Source organism: Sciurus carolinensis, chromosome 8 (assembly GCF_902686445.1).
Source record: "Sciurus carolinensis chromosome 8, mSciCar1.2, whole genome shotgun sequence".
Classification (NCBI taxonomy): Eukaryota; Metazoa; Chordata; class Mammalia; order Rodentia; family Sciuridae; genus Sciurus; species Sciurus carolinensis.
Window position 1 is genome coordinate 57,144,963 of NC_062220.1, and position 16,546 is coordinate 57,161,508.

The 16,546-nt window shown below is 32.1% G+C and overlaps 1 protein-coding gene across 3 annotated transcripts in view; it reads left to right on the top strand.

The window, feature by feature from the left end:
* The window catches only part of Sema3a (semaphorin 3A), a 459,630-nt gene that overhangs the window by 163,459 nt on the left and 279,625 nt on the right, over positions 1–16,546 (top strand). For all 3 annotated transcript variants that reach the window (XM_047562544.1, XM_047562545.1, XM_047562546.1), the window contains exon 3: positions 2,884–2,963. The gene's annotated coding sequence lies outside the window, so the exon portion shown is untranslated. The remainder of the gene's footprint in view (positions 1–2,883; positions 2,964–16,546) is intronic.

Genomic DNA, 16,546 nt, shown 5'->3' on the forward strand with positions numbered 1-16,546 from the left:
ATAGAAATATCTGAAAGAGCAAAACCTCCACTGTGTGAATAAGCTTTTTAAATTACATTATCCATCTTAGAAAAAATGGTATTTTTTTCTAAAATGTTTCAATGTAAGCAATGCATTGTTATAAACTAGAAGATGTTGTTTATGGCATAGATCTTGCCAATGTTTATTTTCTTATCAGCTGAAATTTGGTTTACAGTTACAACCACATTATTTTTGCATTTTCAGCTTCTTCCCATCACTGTTCTCATTCTTTACTTGTTGACTTTATTGCTGTGTCTAGAATACTTTTTTCATGATCTTACCTCAGAACCTTTGTATTTATTGCCCTTTGATTTAAAATACTCTTTTTCAAGATATCCATGTGGTTTCTTCCTTCAGATCTCAGATAAAATGCCATCAACTCAAAGAGGACTTCCCTGACCATCCCAAGCATGAATATTCAGTCATCTTTTATCCTCTTATAACACTATGTAAAGCAGTAGCACTCTCCCATGTGGTATATGTCCCAGTGTCTGGTAAAGCCATTTTGAGAAAGACTGCCCTTCTGCTAACCTAGAAAGACTCATCTTAGAAGTCAAGAGGAATTCATAAGCCTTTGCTGGGTCAGAGAGCATCATCCAGGTGGACAGCCTAAATTTCTGACCTCTGCTGCTAAGTCTCACACCAATCCTTCTGCCCCCAGTGGCTCTCAGAGCCTTCCTTTCCATTATTGTGACCAAAAACATCTTACAACTACCAAGTCATCCCTGATCCCTGAGACTCTAAAACTAATCCTCCATTCTCTTTCTCCTGATGCCCTTTCACTGTTCTTGTTGGAACTTCCAAATGCAGCATAGCCATTAATTCAGAAACCAGAGGAGCAATGAAGCAATGAAGAAAAGACAAACAGGTGCACATAGAGAAAAACCTGGGGCAGGTGGAAAAGCCACGCCCTGATGAGGCTTGACTGACATCAGAGATAGCTCAGTACATTTATTTTATAGGTTTTGTCATCAGAAGATTATTTGTAAGAAAGATTTAACAAAGTAGGCAGTCTGAAGGACCCAGTGAAACAAGACATCAAGGTCATCTTGTCATGCCCAGAATTCTCTACCACCTGGGAGTTGGTGTCTGAGCTCAGCTGGGAGCCTTCTCAGTAGCCTGTTCTGGCAGAGCATTACCATAGCAACTGGGCCATCTTGACCTGCACCTTCCTGCAGGCAGTTCCCAGGCAAATGCAACTAGACAGGAATCAGAAACCATGACTCAAGTCACTGCTCTCCACACCCCAACAGATACCCTTTATCTTCAACCTCTTTTGTGTATTTCTCCTTATCTTCTCTCCAATGAAGCCCAATGACTGCTGCTTTTCACACCACCTTTCAAGAAGTGGCTATTACCCTCCCACACCACTTAAGTCACTGAGATTAGAGTGGAGGCAATGTTCTCTTTGCTCCTTAGTGTCACTTCCTGAGCTCTCTCCTTCCTCCTGTCTAAAACCCCATAGTTAAGTTCTCATGACATTAGTAGATACCCCCTGATACTAGTCCTCTTTTCAGTTTTTTTTTTCTAGTGTTGGGAGTTGAAACCAGGGCCTGAAACGTGGTAGGCAAGCATTCCATGATTGAACTTTCCCTCTTCTGTTGAGATTTTGTTTTCTACTGACTTTTTCAAACTCTGTTCTTACTATGTATTATGATAATTTCAATATTCAAAACGAGTCTCCAAAAATGTAGTCCCTCCATAAATTGATGCTTCTCCCTGAGGGTCTTGTTTTCTACCTAATAGCTACCTTGAAACAATTTCACCATCTTATAATGCATATATCTAAGAGATATTTGATATGATATTGACATTTGAATTATCAATATTTGTATGCATGTTTGGAATAACAGATTATCTGTTTTCTTGAATCAATTTTTTCCCTCAAATCCTATCACATAGGAAGGAGTCCAATAAATATCTGTTGAATCAATGGATGTAGAATAATATACCTATATTTCTCAACAATATAACAAAATAGAAATAAATATTGTAAAGTCAAAAATAATTCAGAATTGAAAATAACAGAAATAACTGCTACTTCAGAACTTGTATCACCCTATTGTTTTTTTGACTTTGATAAGATTAATGATGTTTGATAATACTAGTACTTAGCTACTGAATCTCAACTGCACACTTTATTTTGAAACAAAATATGTATCTTCCCAAATGTAAACGCTTTTACATCTTTACCCCAGATTTGTATTATCTTTATTTTCTAAATTGTTTTCAATATTTATTCAATTATAATACATGCTTTAAAGCATGTATTTTAGTAAAATAAAATTGTTCAAAGCATGTTTTGAATGTTGTATTTGAAAAATTCTGTTATTTTAAACTTCTTTTTATTTTACCTTTATAGTTTATTATCTTTATTCAGGAAAACCTTTGTAAAGTGAAATCAATTACTTGCTAACAATGCTATGAAATCACTGCTTAGTGAGTTTGTCGGGGTTAGCCTTTCATCCTCAGTGGTGAAAAATGTTAATGACATCATAGCATCACAGACATTCCTCTGCCCCCACTGACGATCGCAGGACCTTCAACAGAACACATCAGTGTTTCAATTAATTCTCAATAAGCCAGTTAATTTTTTTTTTTTACCAGTCAGAACCTTAACAATTAATTATTTCATGTACCTCAATCAGTGAATACAAATGTATTCGGGGGGAGCTAGAGTGAAAAATTAGATAAATTAGTGCCTGCCTCCCATAATATCTTTTCCCTTTCCACATTTTATCTTCCTGTTCAAAATGTTGAGGTGGTATAAAGAGTTTTACATTGACTTTTACTTTTTATTATAGACTGTTAAATGTGTGATGTATACTGAATTCTAAGAATGAACTTGTTTATTTCTGTAAGGTACTTGAAGTGTCCAGGTCCTTAAACTAAACAGAAGAATGAACAAATGTGCCTCAGGAAGTAATTTTTCCTAGAAGGAGGTAAGACATTTAAAAAATATGTACTTTTGCATGTCAATAAGTTTTAAAGGAAATTTAAATATACTCATGTATTTATTTAATATATAATTTAGAAGATATGTTATTTTTAAAAAATAAGAGCATTTTCTGTTTTCACTCAGTCTTCTGTGGAATGATTTAGATATATAAGAGGTTTCTTACTCTTTAAGAAAATACTTTGTAGGGAGACCATATTGCTACTTCAAAATATCAAGAGGTGGATTTCTGCTATTTTGCTTTTTTAAAAAATCTTCATACTTAGGAATTTATTTGGGTTGGTCATGTTTCCCAGACCACAGAGTAAAGGTAGCTGGTATGCAGGCAGATTCTTACCTACAAAGATCCTTTGACTAACCTGCCCCTTCCTATATTACTTTGACCACAGTTGGTTGCTATCAGCCAGAATCCATGCAATAGTTCCAGTGCCAAATCAAGGGAAGGAGTCAGTTTTTAAAGTGTTATTCTGTGTTAGGGAACTTTTTGTTGCTTCCACAAAATACCTAAGAAAACCAACTTCAGGGAGGAAAGGTTTATTTTGGCTCATAGTTTCAGAGGTTTCAGTTCATGGCTATGAGCTTGAGGTGAGGCAGATCATCATGGCTGGGAGCACATAGCAGAGCAGAGCTGCTCACCTCATGGTGGCTGGATAACAGAGAGAGAAAAGATTCAGGGGACAAAATTTGTCATTCAAAGGCAAGGTTCCAGTGACCCGTCTCTTCCAACTAGGCCCCACCACTTTCCAACTAGGTTCCAAATCCTAGTTTCCACCACTTTAATAGTCCCACCAACTGTAGGACCAACCCTTGAATACATGAGCCTTTGGGGAACATTCCAAATCCAAATTATAACATACACTATCTTAATTTTGACTGAAGATGTGAGACTAAATAAACTATTACCCTTAAATTGAAATGCAGTTAGAAAATCTGAATGTATCCATATTATTTATTTTTATCCTTTTCAACTTAATTGTTTCTCAACATTAATTTTATTATATTAAGTAGGAAAAAAAAGTAGCAACATTAAACTTAAAATTCTACTGGTTATATACTGATGCTACTAGAAGGAATGAATAACTTGGATATCTATGAATAGTGTTGGTAAGAAAAATAGCCTGAGTTTAAATATGTTTTTTTCCCCATTTGGATCATTAAGTAGAATAAAATTCATTTGTCCATTTTATTTTAAATTTTATTTTAGTTTTAACTAATTAATTCCCAACTCTACTGGATTCATTTGGATTTAATTGGTTGATTTCTCCTATTTAATGTGAATAAGTGCTTTTTCTGCTCAAGTTTTTATATTACTGTCAATAAAAATAATATTTTCAATGAAGTCTATTAAAATTGCTATGTGGGAGCCTCATTTATATGTGAAAAACATTTATCACATAATGTGAAAATACACTGATTTAAGATGTGTGTTGAAATTTTAAAGTTGATACCAAATCAGTATGGAGTAGTAATTTTTTTACATCTCCTATCTTTAGTATTAATAGGACAATGAAGATTTCAAAAAACATGGTACCAGTTCTCCAATACATACATATACAATCTGTGTGTGCATGCATGCATATTTATGCATTTGTGTGTGTGAATGTGTGTGTATGATATATTCATTATCTGGCCAGACTAATTTTCAGACTTCCACAGTACTAATTTCCTGGATGCTATTTTTCTTTAGCACATCATGCACACAATGACTGAACATTTTCAGAAATTATAACCTTCTGATTTTCCATTTACAATTGCTTCCAAGGGCACAAATAAAGGAGGCAAAATTCACAAGGTGAATTTCCTGGACACTAATTAAAATCTATTCCACATTTATGAAGGACAAGTTGTATTAGATGTGGTTTCAATGTCATTGCCACTATGGTCTTTTAATATTTATTTGAATATTAAGCTAGTTTTCAAAAATTAATTTTTAAGAACATCAGCAGTTCATGTTGATGAATCTTAAACCATGAATCTACTAGTAATTTACATTATTGGATTGAAATGGGACAGTGACTAGATATCAACTAATGAATATTTACAAAATTTGGAATATCAAAATTCAACTAAAAATTGATAAAATTTGCTATTAGATATTACATCTAGTAGAAATACTTGCAGAATTGAATTTGTGATTCAATTTGTAGTTGGGAAATACAAAGACAAGCTGGGATAGATAACTATAGATCAGAAAATGTGATCTGGTCATCTCAAATTGGGACCATTGAGGCCTTTATTTTATCTAGTCCTCCCCACTTTCTTAGTTGATAGATAAAATTGTTGTATATTTATCATGTACAAAACAATGTTTTCAACTATTCACAAGCACACATTATGGAATGGTTAAAAATAAGCATTACCTCTCAGTTATCATTTTTGTGATGAGAACACTTAAATTTAGTCTCTTAATATTTCTGAAGAATACAAGATTCTGCTATTAGCTATAGTCACCACGCTCATAATAGATTTCTTGAACTTATTTATCCTACACACAACAGAATACTATTCATCCACAAAAAAAGAATAATCCTGTCATTTACAGCAACAAGTATAAACCTGGAACACCTTATGTTAAACCAAGTAAGATGGGCAAAGAAAGATATATACTGAATGACCTTACTCATACGTGGAATTTAAAAATATTGATCTCATAGATGTTGAGAATAGACTAATGGTTACCAGAAGCTGGGAAAGGGGATGCAGGGTGGGTGTGAGGAGTTGTTAATCTCAATTTAACAAAAGTAACTTGGAAAATTGTTGTCATGGCAAATGAATTATGAGATAATCATATACATAATTATTTAATATTTTAAAATATATTTTGCTCATCCTAATTTTATTATCAATTGCTTATTTGTTTAAAGAATGCCAACAAAGCAATATCCATGATAACATTATTTTCCTCTACGTATTTGATTCTAAACAAATTCCAGATTAAATACATGCAAATGCCTTAATTGTAAATACTTGACAAAGATTTTAAGCATTTGTTTAAAAGAGTAGAAGGTAATCAAAAGAGCCTGTAGTTATTCTTAAGGATGTACTGAATTAGAAAGAGAGGACAATAAAAGTCCAAATTAACTAAAAAGTAAAATTAAAAATGTGTGGATGAGAAGGAAAGAACATAAAAATCAAAATATTAAGAAGATCAACAGTAGTATATAATTTGCTATTTCATTCAAGGTTAAATGCCTTTGTTTTTATGTGACTGTTAAATAACTTTTTTCTGGTTTTGTAGGAGTTGGTCTCATATGGTAGCATGAAATTATACTCTAGACTCAAATAGTTCAGGATTCACAAGCTGAATTATTATGTGCCTTGAGGAAATTGCTATGCCTTGTTTTCTCATTTATATATTGGGACAAACAATACAAAATTTTATTAGCTTATACTTATTTTAACATCTATTTATTTATTTATTTATTTATTTGCAGTGTTGGGGATTGAACCCAGGGCCTTGTACTTGACAGCAGGTACTCTATGAACTGAGTTATATCCCCAGCCCCATATTTTTAAATATTTTATGAATTTTTTTGGCAAAATTGAATTTTAAAATTTCCCTTTCTTTGGTTACTTTTTTTTTTTTTTAACTTTACATTTATCTTACTATTCAAGAAAATTCTACTTTTTTTTTTCATGGTTGTTTAAGTCTTATTTTTGAATTGTAGATTGCAAGTGGTTTGAAGGGAAAAATACTTTTTATTCTTCATACCTGTTCCTACCCACCAGTTGAAAAGGATATATGATATTAATTCAGTGAGTGAAGGGAAGGATAATCATTATGTAGAAATGTTGCTGGTAAATTGAGATAAAAAATCATATAAAACTTTTTAAATTTTCTGAAGGATGTTAGTATTTAAGAGTCTAAAACCTTTTTTTAGTGAAGAATCCTTAGACTCAACATTAACTTAGCTATTACTTCATTTTGATGTTTATGATCTTTTGGCCTATAGTATACTTAACATTTTGATCTATAGTGTAAGCACTTCTAAATATTGTTAAGGAACTAGAATAATTTTTCTTCATTAGAGATTTCCTACAAAGTTCTTAAGAGAATAAAGAAGGATATGTTGTCCAGGTGAGCTAAGAACAGACATTCAACTTTAGCAACAAGAAACCTTGACAATAGGTTTAACTAGCAGGCTCTCACCTTCAAGCCCTGACTCAGATCTTAGTGCCCACAGGTTTAAAAGAGGGCTTAGAGGTGTGGCCTTGCTCCTGAGAAAAATCTAACGAACGTGCCGTCCTTCTGTGTACCCTACATGTTTGCACAAGTCCAAGCTCAGATTCAGCTGAATCATCTGTTTTTCTGAATGATAACATCTTCTTTTTTTTCAAATCATTCTTTTATTTTTCTCTGTCTTCAAGAACCTGGGCTAAATGTTTCTAGGTCCATAGAATTTCTAAACCAGAAGAGCCTTGGGAGATCATCTCATTGTTTACATAAGAAATTTGAGGCCAAGAGGAATTTAAAACAAGTTATTCTAATTTGAGAGTTGTTTCCCTTACATCATAAAATCTTGCTGCCAAGATATTCCTTTTACGGAACATTCTTCCTCATTTAATTTATTTCCATTGTTTCTGTTATTTATCAGCATTATCACCAACAGAAAAATTTGTATTTGTGAGGACAAAATAAATGTGTAATTCTCCTTTTCTACAAAGAGGACAAAATAAATGTGTAACTCTCTACCAAGAGAAGTCTGTCAAGAAGTAAAAATGATGGAGCAAGAAAGTTAGAATAATAAGAGAAACACATAAATAGTGAACTACAGAAAGAACTAACTTGTTTGGGGAGTGGGATTTTATGACTGGCTAAACATTTGCTGATATTGGTATGAAAAGCAAGAAACTGTGTGGAACTTCTTGAAGTGTGTACAAGTTTTGTTTGTTTGTTTGTTTTTTCGTTTCTTTTTCTTTCTTTCTTTGGATGAAGCTACTCTATGTATTTATTTCTTGTTAACTTTATTGAGGAAAAGCTGAGATAAAATAAAGTACATCTATGAGTTTTGATAGAGGTATATATCCATGAAACCACTACCACAACCAAGATATAGAATATATTTATCCCCAAGACAAGATTTCTTATATCTCTTTCTTGTTTTAATACTACACGTTAGTGTGAATTTCATGTAAATATAAATGTGTATTTTTTCAATTGGTCTAATGCTTTAAAGAGTTATCTATGGTTTATGCGTATGAGAACTTTATTTCTTTGTATTGCTGAATGGTATTCCATTTAAAGGATGTACTGCAATATTTTTATTCATTCACTTGTCAGTGGATATTTGGTTGGTTTCATCTTTTGACATTTGTAAATTATTTTTTATGAACATTTGCATACAACTCTGTGTGTGGACATGTGTTTTCATTTCTCTTGGAGAAATAGAATTAAAACATCAGGATCATTTATTAGATGTGTTTTTTACCTTGTAAGAAATGAGAGTTTTACAAAGGAATGGTAGCATTTGTTATTCGTCTGAGCTATGTATAAGAGTTACTGTTGTGTTGTATCAGGGGTCTGCAAACTCTCATACTTGAGCCAAATTCAGCTTTTTTATTTGGAAATAAAATTATATTGGAACACAGCCATACTCATTTGTTTAGGAACAGGCTGCTTTCATGCTACAAAGGCTGAATTGAGTAATTAGCCAGTCTCAGCAACTTAGTGAGACCCTGTCTCAAAATAAAAATAAAAAAAGACAGGGGTGTAACTCAGTGATAGAGTTCCCCTGGGTTCAATCCTCAATACCATACACATTAAACAAAATTGTGTTAGATAGCTAAATGATCTATTTTAAAAATCACTTTGATTTCTCTAGTTTGCTTGCTTTTCCATAAAACTCTCCTCCCCTACCAAAAAAAAGTCTCCTTAAATTTTTGCTTCAGATTTTATTGAATCTATAGATCGATTTATATTTTTCTGTATGTTGCATTATTATCAATTTCTAATTTAATTCCATTGTGATGGTTAGAGAGCATACTCTGACTACTCTGACCACAATCACTTAAAATTTGTTTATACTTGTTTTTGTGCCCCGAACATTTCAATCTATATACAGTTTATGTACACTTGAAAATAGTGTATATTTTTCAGTTAACAGATAATGCTCTAATAGTATCAATTAGGTCAAGGTGCATTACAGTGTTCTTTACTTTCACTGCTTACTGACTTTTTTTGGTCTAGTTGTTCCAATAAAATTTTAAACTATGATTATGTAATTGTTATTTTATTCCTTTACTTCCACTAGTTATTGCTTCCTGTATATTGTCTATATTCTTTTATAGACTTATGCATCTGTTTTTTGTATATCTTCCTGCTGAAGTGATCCTTTTATCAATATGCAGTGTTTTATTTTATGTACTAATGCTTTTGCTTTGGTATTAATATGTAGTCACTCTTGCATACTTATGATTACTATTCGTATCTATTCATTTTCCATTTAAAGCTGGAGTTGAGCATTTAAGGCATTCTAATTTCTGTTTCTTTGTAACATATACCCTTTACCAAAACCAGAAATGCCTTTAGGACCTTATTTTTATCACTGATATTACGAAATATGATATTTTCCTTTCTTTTGCATTGAGCTAAGCACTAAACAGACCCTTTCTATCTAAAGACTCATGCATTTAATTTATAGCAAATTACATTCTTGCATTCATACATACATGTGTATCTTCCCTGATTGTTCTCTTTTCATTCTGTTAGTTTTAAAAATAAAATGTTTGATTTCTTTAACTTATTCATTATTTATTTTACTTCGATTTGTCTGTTTTATGTTCTTGTTGCCTTATTTTATGGAAATTTTCTTGACTTTATTTTCTAATCCTTCTGTTCCAGTTATTATTCCATTTTCCATAGATTTAATCCCCAGGAACTCCTTTTCTGTTTCTTTTTCTATATAATTTTACAAAATAAGTAAGACTTTCCTATTTTTAATATTCTAATTTTTTATTTCTAAAGAACATCAATTGTAGTTTTGATATATCTTCATTTTTCTTATTGGCTTTGTTTCTTCCAAATTCTTTCTGTTGGTTTGGGTATTGTTTTGTTTTGTGTTTTGATACTGGGGATTGAACCCAGGGGTGCTTTACCATTAAGGTACATCCCAAGCTCTTTTCATTTTGAGACAGGATCTTGCTAAGTTGCTGAGGGTCTTGCTAAATTGCTTAGACTGGTCTCAAATTTAGGATCCTCCTGCCTCAGGCTCCTGAGTCACTGGGATTATAGGTGTGTGTCACCTTGCCTGAATGGGTTTTGCTCTTTTTGTTGTTTTTTATTCTTCTTGTGAACTTTCCTCATGGATCCGAGGGTTCTAGGCTACCCACTTGTATTTCAAACCATTTTGAAAGTGCTATATGAGGTGGTGATGGGAGTGGGAGTAGAAGGGGTTAGAGGGTATTTTGTAGATTAGTTCACTGAACTAAATTATGTTGACCAATGAGCAAATTGTTCTCACTGTGAACCACCAACAATATATATGAAGGTCTTTCTCTAGTGCCTTTCAGTTTCTCCAGTAGTTGGTAGATGGGAAATATCTGCAGATTGGCAATATTATCAAAGCAGGGTGGGGAAAATTTTGGCCTCTCCATCTCTTCTGGTGTTGTATGCTTTCTGGTGCTAACTCTCTTTTTTTCCTAAGAGTAAATGAGCTTGCTTCTCCTATGAGGTCTCTAACTCCCTTATGCTGTCAGTGAATTTTATGTGAATTCTTTATCCACCAAATTCCATGAAATCTTATATTGCTATGGTTACTTTTATCATTCTCTTGATCGTTATGGATTTTTGTTTGTTGTTTGTTGGTTGGTTGGTTTTAATTCCCCTTTATACATTTTCTGGGGTTAAGGGAAGGGGAAGACATCTGCGTTGACTAATTGGAATTTACATGACATTCCTAACAAATAATCAGAGACATTTTATGAAGGTTTATTTAATTCAAATTTTATTATGAATGATGATGATGTGTTTCATAGATTTGATGGAGAACAAAAAGAATTTCTGGGTTTCTCAGAAACATTCACAGTACCAGTGAGCAATCAGCCTTCCATCCTTTGTAACTACATTTTGAAACTTATTAGCACCTATACCACAGGAAGAGAAGAAAACTCACATATGTCCATTTTAATACATGCTAAGAAGTTTTAGTAAGAAGTTTGATGGAGGAAGGTTTAGAAATTATTGGCTGAAATAATGTTTTGGGATTATCTGCAGATTTCATTACTCCTGTTATTTCTGTCCTACTCTTACTGTAGGTGATTGACTCTACTTTAAGTGGGAGTATAGACTGAAATGCAGTTGCAGCTCATCTGGCTTTCATCAAAACCATATCCCTATTGGGCCACAACTGGCCTTTGAAACAATTTATGTCTACGAGTACTACCCGGAGTCATCGGGGATTTGCCTGAGGTCTGATATGGTTGCTATAGAAATGGTCCTACTCCTTTCTTCTTTAGTGAAAACTCAACAAAAAACATTTAGCCAGAACTGAAAATAACAATGAAGAAATAATTATGAAGAAGTAGGATGTTGAAAATAGTTGGATTTGCAGAGTCTTGTACATATATCAATATATATTTATTTTGAATGGAATTTCTGTGACAATTTATTTTAGTCTACACTACAAAACTTGAGAATCAAATCCTCAAGTTTTTAAAAACTTTTCATTTACTTTACTCTAAATATGTGATCACTAGTTCCCTCGAGTTTTCTTTGTTAAGGTCAATTTGTTTAGTTTCTAAAATTTTAAAGTTAAAAAAAATGAGACCAAACCATAAAATTTTTTTCAGTCAGAAGAGCATAGAAGCTCAGATGAAATTTTCTAAAATTTCACATTTTAAGTGACACTTTTGCAGTAATGATTAAAAATTTCCAGATAAGAACATGAAGAAAACTACTTTATTGGATAAGATGACAAAATTGAAATGATTTGAAGTAACTTCCAAGCTATAAATATAATTGTCATGTTGCCAAGTTTTGATTATTTCATTAGAAATGTTTCAGTATAAATATGTAAAATAACAACAGTAACATCTGAATGATTGTTTGTTTAATATCTTCCAAAGTTTGCTCTTCACAATATTAAATTATCCTTGGATATTGATTAAAAAGCTATCATAAGAAAAGTATGGAAATACAAAGATGAATAAACTAAAAGCATGTATAAAGTTAAGAATCACAGGACATCTAGGATTCAGTTGCTCATACCAATAAAAAAAATCAGATGCAGTTTTATAATTATTTAACTAACACCCAATTTTCTCTGTTAAGCAGTGAAGAAGTCCCTATGTAGCAACACCTACTAGAAGGCTTCCACTCTGCCATAGATTTTTCTGGGAAAGAAACAAAGATACTTAAATGATTGACAAATTTACACTTTTATTACATTATAATACATAAAATAAACATCGATCTATCCTTACATAAATCTCATCTAATTTCCAAACTAATAGATGAATAGTTGCTTGAATTTATAATTAAAAGGAGGTTGCTTATGTTGAAGTATCCATTTTGATGAAACTACATTATATGGTCTGCCCAAATGCCTGACTTTCATCTCTATTCCTGATCTGACTCACTCTGTTTAAACTTTCATGCCCCAGCTAAACAGCACTTCCACAAAAAACCCTTCATATTTTACAGAACTCATCACACTTAATATATTGTTTTTTTATTCCTGACTTTTGTAAATTATATTCTCTATTAAGTTAAAAATTGAGATTATCTTACTACTTATGATTTTTTTCACTAGTAGTTGCTCAGTTAGCATGCTTTTGGTTTGATTAGTTATGCTTCCATATAAATATAACATATTTTGCTTATTTTCACGATTTCTTGCAGCTTACAGTAAAATATTAGATTAATATGCTGTAAAGTGGCTTTGTCTTCTTCACATAGACTTTGAGTTGTCAATTACAAGTATGATAATACGTATAATATCAAAATCTTCTGCAATTATTGCTGTCAATATGGTGGTTGATTTGTTTTTAAAATCACAATGAAAACCCTTAACTATAACTGAGAGTAAAGTACAAGCAAAAAGTAGTGCACTAAAAAAAAAAAAAAAAAAAAAAAAAAAAAAAAGTGGGGCTAAAACATTGGCATATCAGAGGAAATAATTACAACCTTGTTTACACACTAATTGGTTTGTTTCACCAAAGCAAACAAAAGAAAATAAAACGAGGGTTAAAAGAGATTTTAGAGATCATTCTGCACAATTCATTTAGACATAAGGATAAAAAAAAAATGTGCAGAGGACAAATGATTTGTCCCAAGTCACATAGCTAATAGAAAACCTAGGTGTAGAAATCAATTTTTGAATCCTAGTAAGACAGTTTTTCTACTGCAAGCATGTGGTATTCATTTCAGATATTTTCCAAATTCAAAAATGTATTCTTTTGAAAAATTTAGCCCTAAGCAAAAAATAAATTATGGCATTTACATCTATGAATGAAGTAAATCTTTACCTCTACATCCTGGTTAGCAAAGATATCCAACAAAAATATGAGCCTAATGTCACTCATTTAACAACAAAATGATACTGTCAGCATTTTGATTAATGTATATTTTGAATCAAGAGACCATTGTGTTATAGAAATATTCTAGACCAATTGCTAGTCTAGACTCTGATTGTTAGACAGAGGTGCCTTCTAAATTAAGTCCTTTCACATCCCACAGGCTGAGATCATGCACATCTGAGATGTGTTAGTTGAAATTCCACACAATCCTCAATTGCCAAGTTTGGATGGAATCATAGTTACTAAAAGCAAGGGAAATATAAGGAAAATTAACATTAAAAGCTGCATACTACAAGAAAAGTCCTTCAGAGAGCCAGTAGGGAGGCCCCTAGCATTCTCCACTCATAGTTTTAAACTTGAAGCTGATCTGTTATTAACTCCAGGGAGGAACTGAAAAGTTGGAGGAAAGATTTTCAAGATGGAGCAACTGATTACAATTAATTCAGAAATATTTTTTGAATAGTTTTCTGTGGGGGACACATACACTTGAGATGTGATTCATTCCCTGGCAGTTTTAAGTATCTGGCAGCTTAACTGAAGATGTATTCTTCTCACCATTTTACCAGTTCAAATCTGATTACCTGAATATTCAGAATCTTCCATGTATTATGATAAGTAATTGGAGTAAAGGAGGAATAAAAATAATTGCCCTACAATCAAAAGGATGCCATCATGGGAGCAATATAGTAAAAAGTTTTAATAAAATATGGTAAGTGCTAAGATGGCGGAGAGCCCACTTCTTAGTTTTTACTTAACCTTCCTAGAACTCCCAGGAGAAGGATATTGGGATTTAAATTATTTAATTGTGATGATAAATATAGACAAATAACCTAATATAAAACTGGCCAAAATATATAAATAGGGAGTTACTGCAGACTAAGCTAAAATATGCAACAATAATATGGAAGGATGCTAAAGCTTACAAGTAGGGAAATTCCATCTACAGAAGGAATGAGACATCTTTCTTTCATCAGGTTGGTAAAAATTAAAGAGAGGGAACTTAGTAAGTGTTTCTTGGGTTCCAGGAAGCAGACATACTCACAGTTTGAGAGAATCCAAATGGTTATTAATTCATGAAAAGTAACCAAGCAGTATCTACTAAAAATGCACATATTTTAATGAAAGAACAAGTAACTAACAAAATACACAGGGACAAAAGTAAAAACTCTTCCATGGATTCCAAGTGTTCATCATTGGGAAAGAATTAAGTAACGTGATTTTAAAACATATTATTGAATATTATATATTGTTTAAAAGCACCAGTCATATCTGTGCAAAAGACTATGTTTTGTGAAATATTGATTTTTCCTAAACAATATTCATAAAACTCACTTTGTTTGATATAACATTGTATATGTTTTCATCAATGTGATTAAGGATATGGAAGAGGTTTTTGTTGGCTTTGGAAAGCTGAGGCATGAGAAATGGAGTTAATATAGAGATGGTCACTAAATTTTCCCATTGCATAGTTTCTTATACACTGAATAAAGGAAAATACATGTTGTTTTTCTTTGAAAATATTAGGCATAAGAAAACATGAAGAAATACTATAAAATAATGAGATAAATGCAATTGAAATGTTTTATTATTAACTGTATAATTTATAGACTTGTGGCTTTCTCCCATCCACTCATACAGATTTTTAAAAAGTTGATTAAAATTAAGATTTTAACAAAATATTTTAAATTTTCTATTACATCTACTTATTAATTTGATGTCTTTCATCCTGGTAGGTAGAGTAGGTAGTATTTTATCAATTTATAAATGAAATGACTTACCATAATTTATACGACAAATATAAGAAATATCACTGATTAATGTTCAGAAGGAAACCCTGAGATACCTGCATCATTCAAAGGGCAACTATGAGAAAACTATCCCAGCTTCTTTGAAAAGATATGTTTTTTAAAAACCTGGAGTGCTGCTAACTGACTCTCAATAGGTAATTATGCCTGTCCATTGCACAGGGGACTATGGATAAAACAGCTAGGATGATGCTTTGCAGCAAAGATTGGCCCAGATGTTTGAATTTTGATTACGCTTGAGTTAGAAACATAAAAATATGTATTTTAATTATAGAGATGGAAATAATTATTTCTTTGCCTCATCCATCACCCTGCCAAGTCTGAGATTTTTGTAACTAGTACCTTGTCCAATGCAGTTGTAAACAGACATTCTATAATTTTGCTAGAACAAAATTACTACTTGTATATAATTTGCTAAAGAAATATATAAATGAGTATTATCATATATATTAAAACTAGGCCTTATCCCATTAGTCAACCTGAAAAACTTTCATAGAGCTGGTGTTTTTCACAAAGTGACTAACTTAGAAAATATTGCTAAACTGTTGACTTTTAAAAAATGACCAAAGGCCTTGTATAATTACAACAAATTACTGTTTTTTGATAGAAAGAAATCAAGTCAGCTTCACTTTTGAAAACTTTTTGTACATTCTTACAACTACAGAATTTTGGGGATCATAAAGACACATTAACATCTGGGAGAAATTTGGCTGAGGAGTAATTGGAAATGGATTTTGATTAATTAGAATTTTTCTGCCTCCCAGTGAGATAAACAACTGGGAAATGCCTTCACTTCTTTTTATCTTTACTTTTTTTAAAAGTTAGGTATTCAATATAAACCAATTCTGAATACATTATTTTTTTTAATTCATGAATTTAGCCAAAATGTATAGAAGCCTAGTTGGAATCAAAAGTATACCAATTATATATTCTACTTTCCCATTTTACCTTCCAAATAAACACTGACAATTACACAGCATTTAACATTTATCATGCTTATCTTCACAGCTGCAGTAGCACTGAAGGTGACTAAGAATGGCAGGAAGAGTTCTGTGATTATTTTTTTTTATTTAAAAATTGAAAATAAAAGGAAACAGCAATTGAGTCTCCATTGCTTGTTGAGTGGGTTGAGGTAGATAAGCGGATTTGTAGTGAGGTCATCAGTCACAATTGGATGGTAATTTGAAAATGGATTAGCTTAGAAGTAGCAATTTCTGCTCCATGGGTTTCAGTGAAAAAGTCTGCCTAA